General features: G+C 45.3%; 1 long non-coding RNA gene across 1 annotated transcript; it reads right to left on the bottom strand.

Annotated features, from left to right (window-relative positions):
- Positions 1–6529: 6529 nt before the first annotated feature.
- On the bottom strand, positions 6530–9616 carry LOC125548676 (uncharacterized). Its single transcript, XR_015599792.1, has 3 exons — positions 9266–9616; positions 8515–9180; positions 6530–7784 (listed from the first exon to the last, which is right to left on the bottom strand). It is a non-coding gene; the product is annotated as an uncharacterized LOC125548676 (long non-coding RNA).
- Between the last annotated feature and the right edge of the window lie 13855 nt (positions 9617–23471).

Raw genomic sequence — 23471 nt, 5'->3', positions numbered from 1 at the left:
ACCGGACCATGTCCAACAAGGTCCTATTCCTCTGTTCTGACATGTCGTTTCTCTGTGGTGTACTTGGAGGTGTGAGCTGAGGTACTATACCTCGGCTTTTCAAATGATCATCAAACTCCTGGCTCATGTACTCACCTCCACAATCAGATCGTAGAAGTTTTATAGTATTGCCGAGCTGATTCTCAACCTCGTTTTGAAACTCTTTGAACATTTCAAAAGTTTTCGACTTGTGCCTCATCAAATATATATATCCATATCTACTCAAGTCGTCGGTAAAAGTCTCGAAGTACTGATAGCCACCTCTGGTAGTTGTGCTCATTGGACCACACACATCACTATGTATAAGTTCCAATAGCTTGGGTGCCCTATCGCAACTCTTTGCGAAAGGAGACTTAGTCATCTTGCTGAGCAAGCATGATTCGCATGTCTCGAACGACTCAAAGTCAGACGAAGTTAGGAGCCCATCATCATGGAGCTTCTTCATGCGTTTCAGACAAATGTGTCCAAGCCGGCAATGCCAGAAGTACGTCGGATTTATCTCATTAGGCTTATGCCTCTTGACATTCACGTTATAGACTGATTCCTATTCTAGATTCAATATAAATAGCCCATCAACAATGGGTGCATAGCCGTGGAACATACCATCCAAATAAATCGAATAACCATTGTCCTTTAAATTGAATTCATAACCCTGACTCATCAAGCATGAGGCAAAAATAAAGTTCCGACTAAGTGCTGGAATGTAATAACAATTATTTAATTCCAAAATAAATCCAGAAGGAAGCTGGAGCTGCATCGTGCTGACCTCTAATGTAGCAACTCTTGCTTTGTTGCCGACCCTGATGTCAATCTCCCCTTGTGCCACACGCCTAGTTCTTACCAGCCCCTGCATCGAGTTGCAAATATGAACAACCGATCCGGTATCAAATACCCAAGAGCTACTAGGTATGTCTGCAAGGTAAATGTCTATAACATATGCAACAAGTGTACCTTTGCCTGAAGCAGAATTCCCGGCCTTCTTGCCATGCTCTGCAAGCCACTTGCTACAGTTCCTCTTCTAGTGACCAGTTTCCTTGCAATGATAGAAAATGGTCTTTGAGTCCGGTCCAGACTTCGGCATAGCGGTGGAGGTTATCATCTCTGTGCCCTTTGCCTTAGCCTTCTTCTTAGACCAACTCTTCTTGAACTTTGCCGATTTCTACACCATCAACACTTGATGTGTGCCTTTCTTAATATCCTGCTCTGCCACTTTGAGCATCCCATGCAATTTAGTGAGCTTCTTATCCATGCCATCCATATGATAGTTCGAGATGAACATCCCATAGCTGGGCAGAAGAGAACCCAGAACTGCATTAGTAGCCAGCTCATCCAAGAGTGGGAGGCCCAAACGATCCAAAGCTTGCACATATCCGATCATCTTGATCACATGTGGGCTCAGTGGATCACCTTCCTTCATCTTGCAATCCATTAAGGATCGCCAGACATTGAACCTTTCGGTCCTAGCCTGTGTCTGAAACATGCTCTTGAGACTTTCAATCATATCATAAGCCTCAACATTTTCAAAATGTTGTTGCAAATCGGGCTCCATACAAGCCAGCATCGGACAGCTGATCTCCATTGATTCATCAATGAGTTTCTGGTAGGCATTCTTAGCTGTGGAACTAGCATTATCGGCAGGTTCCTCTGGAAGTGGATCCTCTAGAACTTGTTCCTTTTTATTATGCTTGAGAACAATTCTCAGATTTTTATACCAGGTGGTAAAGTTTGTTCCATTTAGTTTATCCTTTTCTAGAATTGATTTCAATGCAAAGTTGGGTTGAGCAGGTGGTGCCATTGATCTACAACAGAAAATATGCAATCACTAAGCAATGTGTTTATGTAGAGTAATTCAAGCTTTAATATAAGTACTCCCACTGAAGTTGGCATCCCTCTGCAAACTCTCAGTGATTCAGGATCCGACTAGCACATGCGACTAGTGAGCTTTAGCATCACTGCTAGACAACATTGTTGTGGATCTAAGACTGGCAGTAGAATGGGGGTAGGTATGAGGAGGCAAGATCCTAACTATGGAGTAGTTGTACACATGAGTTTATGAGTTCAGGCCCTTCGCAGAGGAAGTAACAGCCCTACGTCTCGGTGCCCTGAGGCGGTCGACTGGATTATATGCATGGGTGAGTTTACAAAAGATGTGAACCCCTGTCCTGGAGGAGGGGGTGGCTTATATAGAGTGCGCCAGGACCCCAGCTCCCCTCCATTACGCGGGGTTCAATGTACATAAAGAAGGAGTGACGGTGTCCCGGACGAGGGGGTACTCACCACGTCATCTCCCGATCTGTTAGATTGGGCCGAGGACCCCCATGGCCGTATACTCATGGGCCAGTTCGGACAGCTACCGCATACAAGGAAGATTCCACAAGACTTGGCGATCAAGACAAGGACTCCTCCCCACCGGCGTATTCGGCTAGGACTCTTGTTATCCTAGGCCTCTGGTGCATTATATAAACCGAGGCCAGGCTAGTCGATACAACATATACAACAACAATCATACCATAGGCTAGCTTCTAGGGTTTAGCCTCTACGATCTCGTGGTAGATCAACTCTTGTAATACTCATATCATCAATATCAATCAAGCAGGACGTAGGGTTTTACCTCCATCAAGAGGGCCCGAACCTGGGTAAAACATCATGTCCCCTGCCTCCTATTACCATCCGGCCTAGACGCACAGTTCGGGACCACCTACCCGAGATCCGCCGGTTTTGACACCAACAAGGAGCATTACAGGTAACGTCTGTATTAAAGTGCTATAAATGATAGTTAAGTCTATGAGTAAACACCCGACCGTTGCTATGTAGAGTGACTTTAGATCTTCTGTTTGTCGAGTGATTTCTGTGACAGTCGAGTGACATTGATTCTTTCAAGTGGAATGTCTCTGGTCGAGTGGATGATGGTACCCTTTGAATGCATCTGGCTTTAGGGTGATGTCCTTGGGGAGGGTGTCTAGGTCAGGCCTATGACCCTACCCTAGGTGCATAGATTCATCATTAGCCCCCGAATGGTTCGAGGCTTGAGTGGAGGAGGATTCAAGAATTCCTCCGATTCAATTTTTGTGCTCTGGGAGTGACTTACTGCGACCAAGCGAACAACCATGATGATCTCGACTCTTTTTCAGACGCCTTGATCCATTCTTGAATCTGTCGAGTGAACTTTATTATGATGTCTTGAGTACTAATATGGAGAAGATATTCTGTCTGACAGATTGCCTTGTTGCGCGCGGATATTGTGGGATTTGGTTTTGGGGAAGCGCGCGGGACGGGGGAGGCCGCAGTAATCGGAAGGGATTAGGTGTGGCTACCTCGATCACCGCGCCACCTTTTTCGCCACGTACCTCGCGTGCGACTGTTGCGGGATTTGATTGGGTCGTCCGGATCCACAGGTCAGTCACTCGGAAGCGGCCCCATATAAGGCGTCGGGCCAGGGTTTTCTTTGAACAGTGCGTCTTCGTTCTTCTCTTTCTCTCTCAGTTTTCTCCGCTGCATCTGCTCCTGCTCCAGCGCCGCCGCCCCGTTCGAGCTCCGCTCGCCGCGATGGGGAAGGAGAAGACGGTGGCATTGGAGCACGCAAAGAAGGCGATGGTGAAGGCGAAGGGAAAGAAGTTCAGCCGGGGCGGATCTTCCTCGAGGGCCGGCCTGCCGCCGGGCTGGATCCAGGGCGACTGGATTCGCTCGACGATCCGTCAGGACGACATCGATGACCTGGTCGAGTGGGGACTGATCCCCCATGAATCGGCGCGACTCCCGGGGAACGAGACAGAGCCGTAGCCATAGGAGGGTGAGCGCATTCTCCTCGCTACTCACGTCGACCGCGGGTTTTCCTTGCCTCCCCACCCTTTCTTTCGAGGTTTCTTGAACTTCTTTGGGGCGCAACTCCACCACTTTACCCCAACACCATCGTGTATCTTGCTGCTTTTGTGTCCATGTGTGAGAGCTTCCTGGGCTGTTGGCCGCACTGGGGCCTCATCAAACACATATTCACGTGCCGTTCTCAGTCGGTCAAGAAGGCCAACCTGAGTGACGAGAGGACGCAACTGATTCTGATGTGCGGGGGTCTTGGGATTCAGATGAGTAAAAGTACTTTCCCAGCCATGATCCTTCCTGGGTCGGTCCGAGGGTGGCAGTCGACCTAGTTCTACTGCAAGGACCAGCCGACTCCGGGTTAGTCGACTGGACTTCCTCCCTTTTCCATGGCCCGAGTGGAGAAGCCCTCTGCTTTGAAAGTGATCCCAGAGGAGAAGGCTCAAGTGAAAGTGCTGGTTGAGCGAGTAGTTCAGCTTGTCCGTGATGGGGTAACCGGTATGGATCTGTTGGAGGTCTTCCTCAGGCGACGCATCCAACCACTTCAAGCTCGTGACCATCCGATGTGGATGTATTTGGGCACCGACGACACCACTCGGATCCATCCAGAGGAAGTCGACGATGCTACGTTGGAAGGGTGGCTGAAGAGTATTACTGGCAACAAGGACAACCCCAGAGGATCTCGAAGGATTCCTCCACTCAACAACTCGTACGAAACCGACAAGGTATGACTCCAAACGGTCGAGTGTCTTCTTGATTTATCAAGTAGTTGTTTGTTGTCATCGACTGACTCCTATCTTGGTTGTTGTCTTCCAGGCCTTGACTAAGATGCACTCGATGCCCAACGGGGAGCAGGAAGAAGGAGAAGCGAGTGGAGGTGAAAGCGGCGAGTGGCACTCGGACGATGAAGAGGACGAGGATAGCGACGACCCGAGTGATGAGGAAGAGGTCGACTCTCCTCCTCGTAGGGAAATACGATCCAAGCTTTCTCACGATCCAGCAAGCGCCCGCGGCAAAGCGACCGCGCAAACTAGACATTCATCGAAGCGCCCTCGGACGTCTTCTCCAGCGCCAACTGAAAACGCGTCGAAGCAACCGAAAGCTACGCCGTCCAAACCGCCAAAAGCCTTGCCGAAGATCAAAGTGGCCATCCCCATTGCTTCCGGGTATTATCGGACTTGATTTCTTGTTTTAGTATGAATCTGGATTTGAGTTGACTCATTTCGTCAAACATGACCGACTGAATTCTGAAATTTGTAGAGCTGCTAATTCTGGGACCTCCACCTGCCAGTATGAAGATGAGGACATGGAAGATGTGGTCACCTACAATCCTCGTGATCTTGTTCTTGATTGTTTGGTTTATTAAATTCTGGTGACTCATGTAGGGTCGGCTGATTTCTTTGCAACCCCTCCCAATGTCATTGAGCTTCCGGATGATGACGAGGACGTGTCGTTGAGGCCCAGGAGGAAGAAGGCAACAGCTAGCAAGACATCCTAGTCGGAGCCGGCGGCGGAGCGGGTAGTTCAACGTCTCGAAGATGCAAGTAAGTTTCTGTAACCTTTGTCGAGCCAGTGTCGAGTGTTCATCCTGCATCGTCGACTGCTCCAGAGCTTGTTTCAACCATCCAACTTCATGCCTCGGATCTCCAAGCCGCTGCATCTGGACCGTTCGTCCCCTTCTTTGCCACTCATCATGTTCCAGAAAGCCAGTCAGACGCCGCTGCGGAGGCTATTCGTCAGGATGGCATAATGATGGAGCGGGTGAAGGCGGTGCACGAAAGCAGTCAGGCTGCTTATGACGCAAGCACAGCTCTTCGAGCCAATGTCCAGGTAAGTTAACTTCTGACTGAACTTGTTCTTTTAGGATATGCTACCCGAATATTTTCCTTCACGCAATCTTTCATTGTCTTGCACTTCGAGATTGTACACCCACTTGGTGTAGCCGAGTGGAATCCAAACCAGTGGGGGCGCGCTAAGTGCACCCACTCGGTGTAGTCCCCGAGACCGCAGTCGACTGCTGGCAGTCGGTTGGGGTCTGAGCACTTCCTCTTTTTTTCTTTTTTTTACTTGGCCTAGGCGGACCGGCCGAGTGGAATCCAAACCAGTGGGGGCACGCTAAGTGCATCCACTGGGTGTAGTCCCCGAGACCGCAGTCGACTGCTGGCAGTCGGTTGAGGTCTGAGTAGTCTTGAAGTTTTATTCACTCAGAAGTAGATAATCTTTGATCTTGTCAATTGATATGTCTTTTACTCACTGTAGAAATCTTGTTCGCTTATCTTCAAGTTTGCCGAATTTGAGGAAAAGCAAAGGCAACTCACTACAACAGGAACCCCCCTGCAGCAACGCATCAATGCGTTGTTCTATGTCCATATAACCGTTGCTAGGGTCTACACCAACGGATTAATATGTGTTGCTGTTGGTGGCGTTGCAAAGGTCTACAACAGCACATACACATGTGTTGGTAAACGATGTGAATAAACATTGCAAATTAGCAACGTATAGAGTAAGGCCCTAACAACGTTTGATATGTGTTGCTAGTCACCCTACACAAAAGGATATTCAAATGGATATAACATTTATTTTATATATTGTCATTCATAATGATAAGGAAAAGGTGATAGTGCATAGGAGGCCCAATATAATAAAGAGAAAGGTCTAATATATTAAATTTCCTCTGTTGCATTACAAAGAACATGATCCAAAGATTACAAGTTGTGATACTCTAGCATAGGAGTACTAATTAGTACTAGCCCAATTTTGGATCTTTCAATCATTCTCAACTATTCTAAATTACAATTTTTGAAACATTGACATCGGAAATGATATCCTAAAACATAACATAAGACTATCCAGCAGCAACACCATTCTCGACCTTGGAATCAACATCTGGCCATGCATCTCAAAATATACTGATGAATCTACAAAAATAAAGAAATGAGATCAGTAACATACAGTAGAAAAAAAGGTTTACAGAGAAGCAAATCAACAAACAAAGGTTGAAGGCTATGTGATAATTAATCCGACTGCATGACCAATAATTTTAGCCTTTTTAGTGGTCGTCTCAACATTTCAGATTTTGCTAATGTAGCATGAACTCACACTCCATGTACATCTGTAAGGAAGAAAACCTATAATTCATTGGGTTTTTAACCACAAATTGCTTGATAACATATAACATGCACCCATAATTAGATATCATTTCATATTGCAGCACGCATTTCAGTTATAATTTAAACACTAAAATACATATCTAATTGATATTGAGTAAACTTATGTGACTGGTCGGCGATAGCATGAGTGAATATGGTGTGATATGTTCACAAAACCCAGACTAGTTAGAGTTGGAAAGTATCACACATCTGTAACTGAGAGTATATATTAGCGTACTAAACTAACTCACCTCATTCAATAATTAAGTTTCACCATGTTGATAGAAATAGTGTTTTATAGGAAGCAGGTAATGTAATTTACACACACAGTATTTGATGATTTTTTTACCTAATCTAGTCGCAATGAGTCTTGTCTCACAAAAGCAGTATTGAGAATTTCACGTCCAAGAAAAGTTTTCTTTTGTACAAATTAGGTGGGAAAAAGATAGGTATATGGTAGATAGGAAATAATATTTAGGATTACAATTAGTAGTCTAATTTTCCTTTGTACCGAACTACAGTTACAAATTATATCATAAAAATTCCTGATGGGCGCTAGTTATCTTCTACAGTATGTTTTAGCACCAGGAATATTGACATGGAACACTGGTGGTGCTATGATTCACAAGATGTGATTTCAAAGTTATAAATTTAAATTATACATACATGAACTACACTTAGATGTAGTAAACACAAGCAAAAAACCTGAACCATGTGTTGTCCTTTGACGTCACAGTCACCATGTAACGTCGTCACGACCTAGAACAACCCAGTTTCTGTAACCTGAAGATACAACATATGTATTGGTAACTTAGAAGACTGCAGACCAATATTTCAAATGTATGTATACTGACATTAAAGTTGGTCCATAGACAAACTATGATCTCCATAAGCCAATACCATGGTTAGAATGGAGAAGTCAACAGAACAACATTACTCACACTAAGGTCTCTAGACCAAATGGTTCTCTAAATATGAACTCTCTTAAGATAGTGAAAATATTGAGATGATGCGATTTGGTATTGCCAATATATTTAATTAATAGATAAACTTTGCTAGGCGAGATGGTTCAGTATTTCCAGTAAAAGATTACTGTCCAAATTGAAAGCTACTTTTTCAACGATGATTAGTTTTCTTCAATGAAAAAACTGCTAGAAACTTGAATACTGCATAGTCAGTCTCGTACATGTACATGCATCTAACTTTTCCTACATGACTGAACAACTATACTAGTACAAAATTAATAGCTGCAACTACACCAAGTAATATCCGTATAACTTCTAGCTGCTGCATCTTGCATTGTACTGTAGGAATATGGCTAAGTTACTATGAAGAATTATAAATCAATAAACATACGAGAAACACAAACCCACGGAGAGCCGCAAAAAACTATAGTAAATGCCAACCGCTAACCATAGATGAATCAATGTGGCATTAGAAATATGAACGGACATATCAGCCTAGGTGATTGAGCTATGGTACTGGATTGGGATGGGGCAGATGGCAAACTGACCGTGCTGCACTATGAACCATCACTGTAGAGTCGCCGTGCCGCTTCTGTACATCTCGCAGTCGTCGCGCCATCCTTGTGCGTATGGGAGTCGCCGCACCACTGCTGTGCATCTGGGAACCGCAACTGAACCTTCACTTTTTCGGCCATCGAGTAGCCCCCTGCCCCTGCACTATTGACATTTGATCTAAATTTCTATCAACCAAGAGGTCAACAAAGTAGCATTTATCTAAATTAATGAAGACAACTAGCTAGTAACAACCTGCACATGAAGATCTAGATAGGAAACGGAGAGAAGCAAGCCTAATTTTTGTAATCACTACAAAGGAGAAACTATGTTTTTGCTGAACCTGGATGATGCAGAGAAAGGCACAACTCAAATGAAGCCCTGGAAATCTCACCAAGCATTTAGAACATAACACCAACCGAACTGCATGAACGTGGGATAGTTCTGGCAGTACTGAATTCTTATTGACTTCTCACAACTGAACTATGATTAGCTGAAAAGGTCAAAAAAAGTGAGTAAACAGAAGCAGCATATACCATCTTGGAGAGCCTCTTACTTTGCTTAGCGCCGCGCGACCTTCTTCTAGCGGTGTAGACGCTGTCTCCCGGCGCAGCGACGCATGACCTTGCCATCCCCGTCGCCCTGAACCGCATCTCTGACACCTTCACGTAGACGCCAGAGAAGGAATTAACAAACGCCCAAGGCAAGAAAGTCAAAGAGAAAAACCAAAATAAGGCGAGAAGAAACCTTATGCGTCTTTGTCATGTAGTCGTTCCCGGCTGCGACTATCAAAATGGATCCGGGGGAGCGGGGCTTACAGGGAGAGCACGATGGTGCCGGCGGTGGAGATGGCCGGCGGCACCGTGATAGTTTCTTGTCCAGCCGTGATAGCATAACCGAAGGCTCAAGTGGGAGAAACCTGGATGCGTGCCAAGCCAACGGCGGGGGCGGTGGATCAGGTGAGATCGATGGAGGATTTGTGGTGGTGCCCCCCAATAAGATAAGTTCGTGTTCCCCCTTCTCCACATGTTTGGCCGTGAGGTGTAGATAATTAAGGAGGTGGGTGCATAGAGGGAGGAGGTTAACTATTGGTGGGGAGGTGGGGGAGGTTGAGTCCATGGTCGGCTAACGCATATGGCATCTCCGTTGCTAGATATATGTTGGTATAGGGGGGTCTTTGTTGTAGTGACTCAACCTTGACCTGGAGTTGGCTTAGCAGAACTTGAAGAAGGCTCAAGATGAAGTCGCTGGTACGGAAGGTAACGGCCTGTCGACTGCTTATCTTGACCATCCTTCAAGTTATCTCTTCATTCTTTTTGTTTGATCTAAATGTGTATTTTGCAGAGAAAATGAGGCTGGCCCTAGAGAAGAAGGACTTGGACCTTACAGCTGCGCAGAAGGAAGCTCAGGAGAAGACTGCCCTTGCTGTCCAGAAACTGGCTTCGGTCGGAGCGCTGGAGGAAGAAATCAACAAGCTGAAGTCATCTCTCACTGAATCCAATCGAGAGGCGACTCGTCTGAAAAAAGATAAAGTGACTCTGAACGACCAGTTGGAAAGCATGACTCGCAGGAGGAACGATCTGGAGACTTATCTGAAAGCTCTCGCCAAGAAACTCTTTCTTATGCTCGAAGGTACCCATTTTTTACCCGACTGTTTTACTGTTTGCAAGTTCGACCTGACCAGTTCACTCATTAACTCCTTGACTCTGCAGAATTCTGCCAAAACTTTGAAGAGGAGACTGGACGGGTCGAGACGGGCTTGGACCCTATCCTTTCTCCAGTCAGCGACGAGGTTGCCATGAATGTGCTTCGACTAGAATCCTGCGTCGCCAGTGTTACAAGTTATCTTGCCCGTCTGAAGGTTGCAGTTTCACGCATCGACTCATCGCTCTGGCCAAGGGCAACGCTTCAGAATGATCTCGAGTCTCTGATGGCTCGACTCAATGAGGTCCCTGGTCGAGTGCAGGAATGGAAGAAGTCCTCTGCCCGATGCGGTGCTGACGTGACTCTGTCACTGGTTAGGGTCCACTGCAGAGAAGCTCGAGAGGAGAAGCTGGCGGCGATCAAGGTCGCCAACACAAGAAGGCACAACTTCTAGTCCTTCATGGAGACTTTCATTGCTGCTGCCACTCGGATCATTGACGGGATTGATTTGGACGAGTTCATCGAGCCTGCAAGTCCTCCTCCTGCTGAGTGAACAAACTTGATACTTAAACTTGCTTTAAATTTTCCTCGGAATGCCGAGTGGTTCTCGTAACCGAGAAACTCCTTCGGGCCTGACACTCGAGTACTTTTATCTTCGTCCTGAAACTCTTGAGACTTTATCTGATATTGGTTTACCTTCTGCATGTGCTTGCGTTTGCCTTCGAGTGGAACTTAATCTTCACTCGGAATATTTTTTTGAGATGCAACTTTGAGGAAGATATCCCAGTCGACCTACGCCTCGTCGTCCTTGCGGATAGGAATGGAGCGGACACTGTACTTGTGGCGTAGCTCCATGGAGAGGATTGCAGTCGACTTGCACCTCGTCATCCTTGCGGATAGGGATGGAGCGGACATTGTACTTGTGGCGCAGCTCCGTGGAGAGGATTGCAGTCGACCTGCATCTCGTCATCCTTGCGGATAGGGATGGAGCGGACATTGTACTTGTGGCGCAGCTTCGTGGAGAGGATTGCGTCGACCTGCACCTCGTCATCCTTGCGGATAGGGATGGAGCGGACATTGTACTTGTAGCGCAGTTCCGCGGAGAGGATTGCAGTCGCCTGCACCTCGTTAACCTTGCGGATAAGGATGGTTTTTCAACTTAGGTGAGTACTAGACTGCAGCTAAGCCCTCGGGTGTGAGGTTTTCTCATCACTCGGTAGGATTTTTGAAACTTAGGCGAGCACTGGGCTGCAGCTAAGCCCCCGAGTGTGAGGTTTGCTCATCACTCGGTAGGATTTTTGAAACTTAGGTGAGCATTGGGCTGCAGCTAAGCCTCCAAGTGTGAGGTTTGCTCATCACTCGGTAGGATTTCTGAAACTTAGGCAAGCACTGGGCTGCAGCTAAGCCCCCGAGTGTGAGGTTTGCTCATCACTCGGTAGGATTTTTGAAACTTAAGCGAGCATTAGGCTGCAGCTAAGCCTCCAAGTGTGAGGTTTGCTCATCACTCGGTAGGACTTTTGAAACTTAGGCGAGCATTGGGCTGTAGCTAAGCCCCCAAGTGTGAGGTTTGCTCATCACTCGGTAGGATTTCTGAAACTTAGGCGAGCACTGGGCTGCAGCTAAGCCCCGAGTGTGAGGTTTGCTCATGACTCGGTAGGATTTTTAAACTTAAGCGAGTACTGGACTGCAACTAAGCCCCCAAGTGTGAGGTTTTCTCATCATTCGGTAGGATTTTTTCAACTTAGGCGAGTACTGGACTGCAGCTAAGCCCCCAAGTGAGAGACTTGCTCATCACTCGATAGGATTTTTTCAACTTAGGCGAGCACTGGACTGCAGCTAAGCCCCCGAGTGAGAGACTTGCTCATCACTCGGTTGGATTTTTTAAACTTAGGCGAGTACTGGACTGCAGCTAAGCCCCCGAGTGAGAGACTTGCTCATCACTCGGTAGGATGGTTTTTAAACTTAGGCGAGTACTGGACTGCAGCTAAGCCCCTGAGTGAGAGACTTGCTCATCACTCGGTAGGATTTTTTAAACTTAGGCGAGTATTGAACTGCAGCTAAGCCCCCGAGTGAGAGACTTGCTCATCACTCGGTAGGATTTTTTAAACTTGGGCGAAATGGATTCGCAGCTAAGCTACCGAGTGAGAGGCTTGCTCATCACTCGGTAGGATTTTTTTTAAACTTAGGCGAAACGGATTCGCAGCTAAGCCACCCATTGGGGGATTTTAGAAACAAATGTAAGCAATCGACAATCATTTTAGAAGACTGTAAAAAAATCTTGTCTTTGATAAACAAACTACAAAGGTGCTTTTTATTACATCCCAATAGACTGAATGCTTAAGTATAAAAGGGGCGGAGCAGCTCTGCATTCCAAGCTCGCGCCTCGTCTTTCTTGTGCTCGACGTTGTAGAGGTGGTACGCTCCATTGTGGAGCACTTTGGTGACAACGAAGGGGCCTTCCCAGGCAAGAGCAAGCTTGTGAGGTTTCTGCTGATCCACTCGGAGAACCATGTCTCCCTCTTGAAATGCTCGACCCCTCACGTTTCGGGCATGCAATCGACGCAGGTCTTGCTGATAGATGGTTGATCGGATCAAGGCCATCTCTCTTTCTTCTTCCAGGAGATCGAATGCATCTTGCCGTGCCTATTCTGCTTCTTCTTCTGAGAAAAGCTCGACTCGGGGCGCATTGTGGAGCAAGTCACTCGGAAGTACAGCTTCAGCTCCATAAACCAAGAAAAAAGGGGTTCTGCCAGTTGACTGATTGGGCGTTGTCCTCAATCCCCACAATACTGATGGAAGTTCATCGACCCAGGCTCCTGTTGCGTGTTTGAGGTCACGCATCAGTCGGGGTTTCAGTCCTGTGAGAATCAATCCGTTTGCTCTTTCAGCTTGCCCATTCGACTGGGGTGGGCGACTGAGGCATAGTCGACTCGAGTACCTTGGGAAGCACAGAAAGTTCTGAACTCATCAGAGTCGAAGTTTGACCCGTCGTCAGTGATGATGCTATGTGGAACACCATATCTGAATGTTAACTCTCTGATGAAGCTGACAACAGTATTGGCTTCAAGGTTCTTGATAGGCTTGGCCTCAATCCACTTGGTGAACTTGTCGACTGCTACAAGCACATGAGTGAATCCACTCCTACCAGTCCTCAGAGATCCAACCATGTACAATCCCCAAACAGCAAAGGGCCAGACGAGTGGAATGGTCTTCAGGGCCGACGCAGGCTTGTGAGACATGTTGGAGTAAAACTGGCAACCTTCACATTTGTCGACTATTTCTTTTGCCATATCATTTGCCCATGGCTAGTAAAATCCCGCTCGGTATGCTTTGGCCACAATGGTCCGAGAGGATGCATGGTGACCAAAACCTCCATAATCAAATCGACCACGGCTGGAACCTCGACTTCAGTCGGATCGGTGGCACTCTTCGGCTGTGGGGGCTCTTCAGTGAAGGGATCTTCTTGAACTGAAGGTGTATGAATGTGCTCCAAGAACACATTGCTGGGAATGGCTTCTCTCTTGGAGCCTATCTTTGCCAGATCATCGGCTGCTTGATTTTTCAGTCGAGGGATGTGATGGAGCTCTAATCCCTCAAATCTCTTGTCTAACTTTCTCACTACATTGCAATAACCAGTCATAGCTGGGCTTCTGATGTCCCGTTCCTTCATCACCTGATTGACCACTAAATCCGAGTCGCCATAGACCATGAGGCGACGGGCGCCGAGTGAAATGGACATACGCAACCCATACAGAAGTGCCTCATATTCAGCTTCATTGTTGGAGGAGTCAAAGTGAATCTGGAGAACATAGCTGAGTTTGTCACCACGGGGGGATACCAACACCACCCCAGCACCAGAACCATTCAGCATCTTGGACCCATCGAAGTGAAGGAAATATGCCCTAGAGGCAATAATAAAGTTATTATTTATTTCCTTATATCATGATAAATGTTTATTATTCATGCTAGAATTGTATTAACCGGAAACATAATACATGTGTGAATACATAGACAAACAGAGTGTCACTAGTATGCCTCTACTTGACCAGCTCGTTAATCGAAGATGGTTATGTTTCCTAACCATAGACATGTGTTGTCATTTGATTAATGGGATCACATCATTTGGAGAATGATGTGATTGACATGACCCATTCCATTAGCTTAGCACCCGATCGTTTAGTATGTTGCTATTGCTTTCTTCATGACTTATACATGTTCCTATGACTACGAGATTATGCAACTCCCGTTTGCCGGAGGAACACTTTGTGTGCTACCAAACGTCACAACGTAACTGGGTGATTATAAAGGAGCTCTACAGGTGTCTCCAAAGGTACATGTTGGGTTGGCATATTTCGAGATTAGGATTTGTCACTCCGATTGTCGGAGAGGTATCTCTGGGCCCTCTCGGTAATGCACATCACTTAAGCCTTGCAAGCATTGCAACTAATGAGTTAGTTGCAAGATGATGTATTACGGAACGAGTAAAGAGACTTGCCGGTAACGAGATTGAACTAGGTATTGAGATACCGACGATCGAATCTCGGGCAAGTAACATACCGATGACAAAGGGAACAACGTATGTTGTTATGCGGTCTGGCCGATAAAGATCTTCGTAGAATATGTGGGAGCCAATATGAGCATCCAGGTTCCGCTATTGGTTATTGACTGGAGACGTGTCTCGGTCATGTCTACATTGTTCTCGAACCCGTGGGGTCCGCACGCTTAAGGTTTCGATGACAGTTATATTATGAGTTTATGAGTTTTGATGTACCGAAGGAGTTCAGAGTCCCGGATGAGATCGGGGACATGACGAGGAGTCTCAAAATGGTCAAGACGTAAAGATTGATATATTGGACGACTATATTCGGACATCGGAAAGGTTCCGAGTGATTCGGGTATTTTCGGAGGTACCGGGGAGTTATGGGAATACGAGGAAGAAGCAATGGGCCTTAGTGGGAAGGACCAGGAGGTGGCACGCGCCCCTCCCAAGCCCAGTCCGAATTGGACAAGGGATTTGGGGCGCAGCCCCTCTCTCCCTTCCTTCCCCTCTTCCCCCCTTTCCCCCCTTCTCCTAGTTGGACTAGGAAAGGAGGAAACCTACTCCAACTAGGAGTAGGAATCCTACTCCCCTGGCGCGCCTCTCCTAGGGCCGGCCTCCTTCCCCCTTGCTCCTTTATATATGGGGGCAGGGGGGCACCTCTAGACACACAAGTTGATCTTCAAGATCATTCTCTTAGCCGTGTGTGGTGCCCGCCTCCACCATAGTCCTCGATAATATTGTCGTGGTGCTTATGCGAAGCCCTGCGACAGTAGAACATCAAGATCGTCATCACACCGTCATGCTGACGGAACTCTTCCCCGACACTTTGCTGGATCGGAGTCCGGGGATCGTCATTGAGCTGAACGTGTGCTAAAACTCGGAGGTGCCATAGTTTCGGTGCTTGATCGGTCGGGCCGTAAAGACGTACGACTACATCAACCGCGTTGTCATAACGCTTCCGCTGTCGGTCTACGAGGGTACGTAGATTACACTCTCCCCTCTCTTTGCTATGCATCACCATGATCTTGCGTGTGCGTAGGAAAATTTTGAAATTACTATGTTCCCCAACAGTGGCATCGGAGCCTAGTTTTTATGTGTTGATGTTATATGCACGAGTAGAACACAAGTGAGTTGTGGGCGATATAAGTCATACTGCTTACCAGCATGTCATACTTTGGTTCGGCGGTATTGTTGGATGAAGCGGCTCGGACCGACATTACGCGTACGCTTACGCGATACTGGTTCTACCGACGTGCTTTGCACACAGGTGGCTGGCGGGTGTCAGTTTCTCCAACTTTAGTTGAATCGAGTGTGGCTACGCCCGGTCCTTGCGAAGGTTAAAACAGCATCAACTTGACAAACTATCGTTGTGGTTTTGATGCGTAGGTAAGAACGGTTCTTGCTAAGCCCGTAGCAGCCACGTAAAACTTGCAACAACAAAGTAGAGGATGTCTAACTTGTTTTTGCAGGGCATGTTGTGATGTGATATGGTCAAGACGTGATGAGATATAAGTTGTTGTATGAGATAATCATGTTTTGTTGAAGTTATCGGCAACTGGCAAAAGCCTTATGGTTGTCTATTTATTGCATAAGATGCAAGCGCCAAATAATTGCTTTACTTTATCGCTATGCGATAGCAATAGTTGCAAGAGCAATAGTTGGCGAGACGTCCATGTGACGACACATTGATATAGATCAAGATGATGAAGATCATGGTGTCATGCTGGTGACGATAGAATCATGACAGTACTTTGGAGATGGAGATCAAAGGCGCAAGATGATGATGGCCATATCATGTCACATATTTTGATTGCATATGATGTTTATCTTTTTATACATCTTATTTTGCTTAGTTTGACGGTAGCATTTTAAGATGATCCCTCATTAATTATCAAGAAGTGTTCTCCCTGAGTATGCACCATTGCAAAAGTTCTTCGTACTGAGACACCACGTGATGATCGGGGATCTACGTTCAAATACAACGGGTGCAATACAGTTGCACACGCGGAATGCTCAGGTTAAACTTGACGAGCCTAGCATATACAAATATGGCCTCGGAACACGGAGACCGAAAGGTCGAACATGAATCATATAGTAGATATGATCAACATAGTGATGTTCACCATTGAAAACTACTCCATCTCACGTGATGATCGGACATGGTTTAGTTGATTTGGATCACGTGATCACTTAGAGGATTAGAGGGATGTCTATCTAAGTGGGAGTTCTTAAGTAATATGATTAATTGAACTTTAATTTATCATGAACTTAGTCCTGGTAGTATTAGCATATCTATGTTGTAGATCAATAGCTCGCGTTGTTGCTTTCATATGTTTATTTTGATATGTTCCTAGAGAAAATTGTGTTGAAAGATGTTAGTAGCAATGATGCGGATTGGATCCGTGATCTGAGGTTTATCCTCATTGCTGCACAGAAGAATTATGTCCTTGATGCACCGCTAGGTGACAGACCTATTGCAGGAGCAGATGTAGACGTTATGAACGTTTGACTAGCTCAATATGATGACTACTTGATAGTTTAGTGCACCATGCTTAACGGCTTAGAATCGGGACTTCAAAGACGTTTTGAACGTCATGGACCATATGAGATGTTCCAGGAGTTGAAGTTAATATTTCAAGCAAATACCCGAGTTGAGAGATATGAAGTCTCCAACAAGTTCTATAGCTAAAAGATGGAGGAGAATCGCTCAACTAGTGAGCATGTGCTCAGATTGGCTGGGTACTACAATCGCTTGAATCAAGTGGGAGTTAATCTTCCAGATAAGATAGTGATTGACAGAATTCTCTAGTCACCATCACCAAGTTAGTAGAACTTCGTGATGAACTATAGTATGCAGCAGGCAGTGAATGGATTCATCCTGCAAAAGTGGCCATACTAAGAGCAGGGATGACGAAAACGACTCCCGAGCTTTTCATGATGATGAAATCGATGAAGGTAGAAATCAAGAAAGAGCATCAAGTGTTGATGGTTGACACGATCACTAGTTTCAAGAAAAGGGCAAAGGGAAAAAGGGGAACTTCAAGAAGAACAGCAAGCAAGTTGCTGCTCAAGTGAAGAAGCCCAAGTCTGGTCCTAAGCCTGAGACTAAGTGCTTCTACTGCAAAGGGACTGGTCACTGGAAGCGGAACTACCCCAAGTGATTGGCGGATAAGAAGGATGGCAAAGTGAACATAAGTATATTGATATACATATTGATGTGTACTTTACTAGTGTTTATAGCAACCCCTCGGTATTTGATACTAGTTCAATTGCTAAGATTAGTAACTCGAAACGGGAGTTGAAGAATAAACAGAGACTAGTTAAGGGTGAAGTGACGATGTGTGTTGGAAGTGGTTCCAAGATTGATATGATCATCATTGCACACTCCCTATATTTCGGGATTAATGTTGAACCTAAATAAGTGTTATTTGGTGTTTGCGTTGAGCATGAATATGATTTGATCATGTTTATTGTAATACGGTTATTCATTTAAGTAAGAGAATAAATTGTTGTTTTGTTTACATGAATAAAACCTTATATGGTTACACACCCAATGAAAATGGTTCATTGAATCTCGATCGTAGTGATACACATATTCATAATATTGAAACCAAAAGATGCAAAGTTAATAATGATAGTGCAACTTATTTGTGGCACTGCCGTTTAGGTCATATTGGTGTAAAGCGCATGAAGAAACTCCATACTGATGGGATTTTGGAATCACTTGATTATGAATCACTTGGTGCTTGCGAATCATGCCTCATGGGCAAGATGACTAAGACTCCGTTCTCTGGAACAATGGAGCGAGCAACAGATTTGTTGGAAATCATACATACTGATGTATGTGGTCCGATGAATATTGAGGCTTGCGGCAGGTATCATTATTTTCTGATCTTCATAGATGATTTGAGCAGATATGAGTATATCTACTTGATGAAACACAAGTCTGAAACATTTGAAAAGTTCAAAGAATTTCAGAGTGAAGTGGAGAATCGTCATAACAAAAATAAAAGTTTCTACGATATGATCACAGAAGTAAAGTATTTGAGTTACGAGTTTGGCCTTCAGTTAAAAACAATGTGAAATAGTTTCACTACTCACGCCACCTGGAACACCACAGCATAATGGTGTGTCCGAACGTCATAACCGTACTTTATTGGATATAGTGCAATCTATGATGTTTCTTACAGATTTACCAACATCATTTTGGGGTTATGCATTAAAGACAGCTGCATTCACGTTTAAAAGGGAACCATCTAAGTCACCATCTAAGTCCGTTGAGATGACACAATCTGAACTGTGGTTTGGCAAGAAACCAAAGTTGTCGTTTCTTAAAGTTTGGGGTTGTGATGCTTATATGAAAAAGTTCCATCCTGATAAGCTCAAACTCAAATCGGAGAAATATGTCTTCATAGGATACCCAAAGGAGACTGTTGGGTAGACCTTCTATCACAGATCCGAAGGCAAGTTATTCATTGCTGAGAATGGATCCTTTCTAGAGAAGGAGTTTCTCTCGAAAGAAGTGAGTGGGAGGAAAGTAGAACTTGATGAGGTAATTGTACCTGCTCCCTTAGTGGAAAGTAGTTCATCACAGAAATCTGTTCCTGTGACTACTAGACCGATTAGTGAGGAAGCTAATGATGATGATCATGTAACTTCAGATCAAGTTACTACCGAACCTTGTAGGTAAACCAGAGTGAGATCCGCACCAGAGTGGTACAGTAATCCAGTTCTGGAGGTCATGTTACTTGACCATGACGAGCCTACGAACTATGAGGAAGCGATGATGAGCCCAGATTCCGCGAAATGGCTTGAGGCCATGAAATCTGAGATGAGATCAATGTATGAGAACAAAGTATGGACTTTGATTGACTTGCCCAATGATCGGCGAGCCATTGAGATTAAATGGATCTTCAAGAGGAAGACGGACGCTGATAGTAGTGTTACTATCTACAAAGCTAGAATTGTCGCAAAAAGGTTTTCGACAAGTTCAAGGTGTTTACTATGATGAGAGTTTCTCACTCGTATCTATGCTTAAGTCTGTCCGAATCATGTTAGCAATTGCCGCATTTTATGAAATCCGGCAAATGGATAAACAAAACTGCATTTCTTAATGGATTTATTAAAGAATAGTTGTATATGATACAACCAGAAGGTTTTGTCAATCCTAAAGGTGCTAACAAAATGTGCAAGCTCCAGCGATCCATCTATGGACTGGTGCAAGTATCTCGGAGTTGGAATATGCGCTTTGATGAGATGAGCAAAGCATATAGTTTTATACAGACTTGTGGTGAAGCCTGTATTTACAAGAAAGTAAGTGGGAGCACTACAGCATTTCTGATAAGTATATGTGAATGACATATTGTTGATCGGAAATAATGTAGAATTATTCTGCAAAGCATAAAGGAGTGTTTTTGAAAGAAGTTTTTCAAATAAAGACCTCGGTAAAGCTGCTTACGTATTAAGCATCAAGATCTATAGAGATAGATCAAGATGCTTGATAAGTTTTTTCAATGTGTACATACCTTGACAATATTTTGAAGTAGTTCAAAAATGGAACAGTTAAAGAAAGAGTTCTTGGCTGTGTTACAAGGTGTGAAATTGAGTAAGACTCAAAGCCCGACCACGGCAGAAGATAGAAAGAGAATGAAAGTCATTCCCTATGCCTCAGCCATAGGTTCTATAAAGTATGCCATGCTGTGTACCAGATCTATTGTATACCCTACACTGTGTTAAGCAAGGGAGTACAATAGTGATCTAAGAGTAGATCACTGGACAGCGGTCAAAATTATCCTTAGTGGAATAAGGAAATATTTCTCAATTATGGAGGTGACAAAAGGTTCGCCGTAAAAAGTTACGTCGATGCAAGTTTTGACACAGGTCTGGATGACTCTAAGTCTCGATCTAGATACATATTGAAAGTGGGAGAAATTAGCTAGAGTAGCTCCATGCAGAGCATTGTAGACATAGAATTCGCAAAATACTTACGGATCTGTATGTGACAGACCCGTTGACTAAACTTCTCTCACAGGCAAAACATGATCACACCTTAGTAGTCTTTGGGTATTAATCACATAGCGATGTGAACTAGATTACTGACTCTAGTAAACCCTTTGGGTGTTGGTCACATATCGATGTGAACTACGGGTGTTAACCACATAAAGATGTGAACTATTGATGTTAGATCACATGGCGATGTGAACTAGATTATTGACTCTAGTGCAAGTGGGAGACTGAAGGAAATATTCCCTAGAGGCAATAATAAAGTTATTATTTATTTCCTTATATCATGATAAATGTTTATTATTCATGCTAGAATTGTATTAACCGGAAACATAATACATGTGTGAATACATAGACAAACAGAGTGTCACTAGTATGCCTCTACTTGACTAGCTCATTAATCGAAGATGGTTATGTTTCCTAACCATAGACATGTGTTGTCATTTGATTAACGGTATCACATCATTAGGAGAATGATGTGATTGACATGACCCATTCCACTAGCTTAGCACCCGATCGTTTAGTATGTTGCTATTGCTTTCTTCATGACTTATACATGTTCCTATGACTATGAGATTATGCAACTCCCGTTTGCCGGAGGAACACTTTGTGTGCTACCAAATGTCACAACGTAACTGGGTGATTATAAAGGAGCTCTACAGGTGTCTCCAAAGGTACATGTTGGGTTGGCGTATTTTGATATTAGGATTTGTCACTCCGATTGTCGGAGAGGTATCTCTGGGCCCTCTCGGTAATGCACATCACTTAAGCCTTGCAAGCATTGCAACTAATGAGTTAGTTGCGAGATGATGTATTACGGAACGAGTAAAGAGACTTGCCGGTAACGAGATTGAACTAGGTATTGAGATACCGACGATCGAATCTCGGGCAAGTAACATACCGATGACAAAGGGAACAACGTATGTTGTTATGCGGTCTGACCGATAAAGATCTTCGTAGAATATGTGGGAGCCAATATGAGCATCCAGGTTCCGCTATTGGTTATTGACTGGAGACATGTCTCAGTCATGTCTACATTGTTCTCGAACCCGTAGGGTCCGCACGCTTAAGGTTTCGATGACAATTATATTATGAGTTTATGAGTTTTGATGTACCGAAGGAGTTCGGTGTCCCAGATGAGATCGGGGACATGTCGAGGAGTCTCGAAATGGTCGAGACGTAAAGATCGATATATTGGACGACTATATTCGGACATCGGAAAGGTTCCGAGTGATTCAGGTATTTTTGGAGGTACCGGGGAGTTACGGGAATACGAGGAAGAAGCAATGGGCCTTAATGGGCCTTAGTGGGAAGGACCAGGAGGTGGCGCGCGCCCCTCCCAAGCCCAGTCCGAATTGGACAAGGGATTTGGGGCGCAGCCCCTCTCTCCCTTCCTTCCCCTCTTCCCCCCTTTCCCCCCTTCTCCTAGTTGGACTAGGAAAGGAGGAAACCTACTCCAACTAGGAGTAGGAATCCTACTCCCCTGGCGCGCCTCTCCTAGGGCCGGCCTCCTCCCCCCTTGCTCCTTTATATACGGGGGCAGGGGGCACCTCTAGACACACAAGTTGATCTTCAAGATCGTTCTCTTAGCCGTGTGCGGTGCCCCCCTCCACCATAGTCCTCGATAATATTGTCGTGGTGCTTATGCGAAGCCCTGCGACAGTAGAACATCAAGATTGTCATCACGCCGTCGTGCTGACGGAACTCTTCCCCGACACTTTGCTGGATCGGAGTCCGGGGATCGCCATTGAGCTGAACGTGTGCTAAAACTCGGAGGTGCCATAGTTTCGATGCTTGATCGGTCGGGCCGTAAAGACGTACGACTACATCAACCGCGTTGTCATAACGCTTCCGCTGTCGGTCTATGAGGGTACGTAGATTACACTCTCCCCTCTCATTTCTATGCATCACCATGATCTTGCGTGTGCGTAGGAAATTTTTGAAATTACTACGTTCCCCAACACGAAGAACATGGTCCGATACTCCGAGTGAATTTGGGCCGGAAGTTGCTGTTCGATCCACTCGGCGAGGAAATCAGCTATTGCTTGGGACTTGATAGCTTTCTTTGCCTCAAATTTGATGTCCAGGGGAAGGCGTTCAATCGCCCATTTTGCCACTCGACCAGTTGCATCTCTGTTGTTCAGATTCTCGGATAATGGAGCGTCGCTGACGACTGTAATGGAATGATCAGAGAAATAGTGTGCAACCTTCTTCGTGGTCATGTAAATCCCATAAACAAGCTTCTGATAGTGTGGGTATCTTTGCTTCGACGGAGTCAGAACTTCAGAAACATAATACACTGGGCACTGAATTTCATAGGCTTTTCCTTCTTCCTCCCACTCGACCGTGAGTACTGTACTGACAACTTGTCTAGTGGCTGCAATATAAAGCAGTAAAGGCTCTGCAAACACCGGCTGGGTGGAAAGCAGGGCTTTGAGCTCTGCAAACGCTGCATCAGCTTCGGGAGTCCACTCAAACCTATCAGACTTCTTCATCAGTCGGTAAAGAGGCAATGCCTTTTCACCGAGGTGAGAAATGAATCGACTCAAGGCGGCCAAACAACCAGTAAGCTTCTGGACATTGTGCACACGCACGGGGCATTTCATCCGAAGTATAGCACCAACTTTCTCTGGGTTAGCGTTGATCCCTCGTTCGGAAACGAGGAAACCGAGTAACTTTCCGCCAGGAACTCCGAATGTGCACTTTGATGGATTAAGTTTGATATCATATCTTCTGAGATTGGCAAAGGTTTCGGCAAGGTCAGCC

Source organism: Triticum urartu, chromosome 3A (genome assembly GCF_056163025.1).
Source record: "Triticum urartu cultivar PI428250 chromosome 3A, HENAU_Tu73, whole genome shotgun sequence".
NCBI lineage: Eukaryota > Viridiplantae > Streptophyta > Magnoliopsida > Poales > Poaceae > Triticum > Triticum urartu.
The sequence above is the reverse complement of the archived record's forward strand: the minus strand, read 5'-3'. Positions and strand labels throughout refer to the sequence as shown.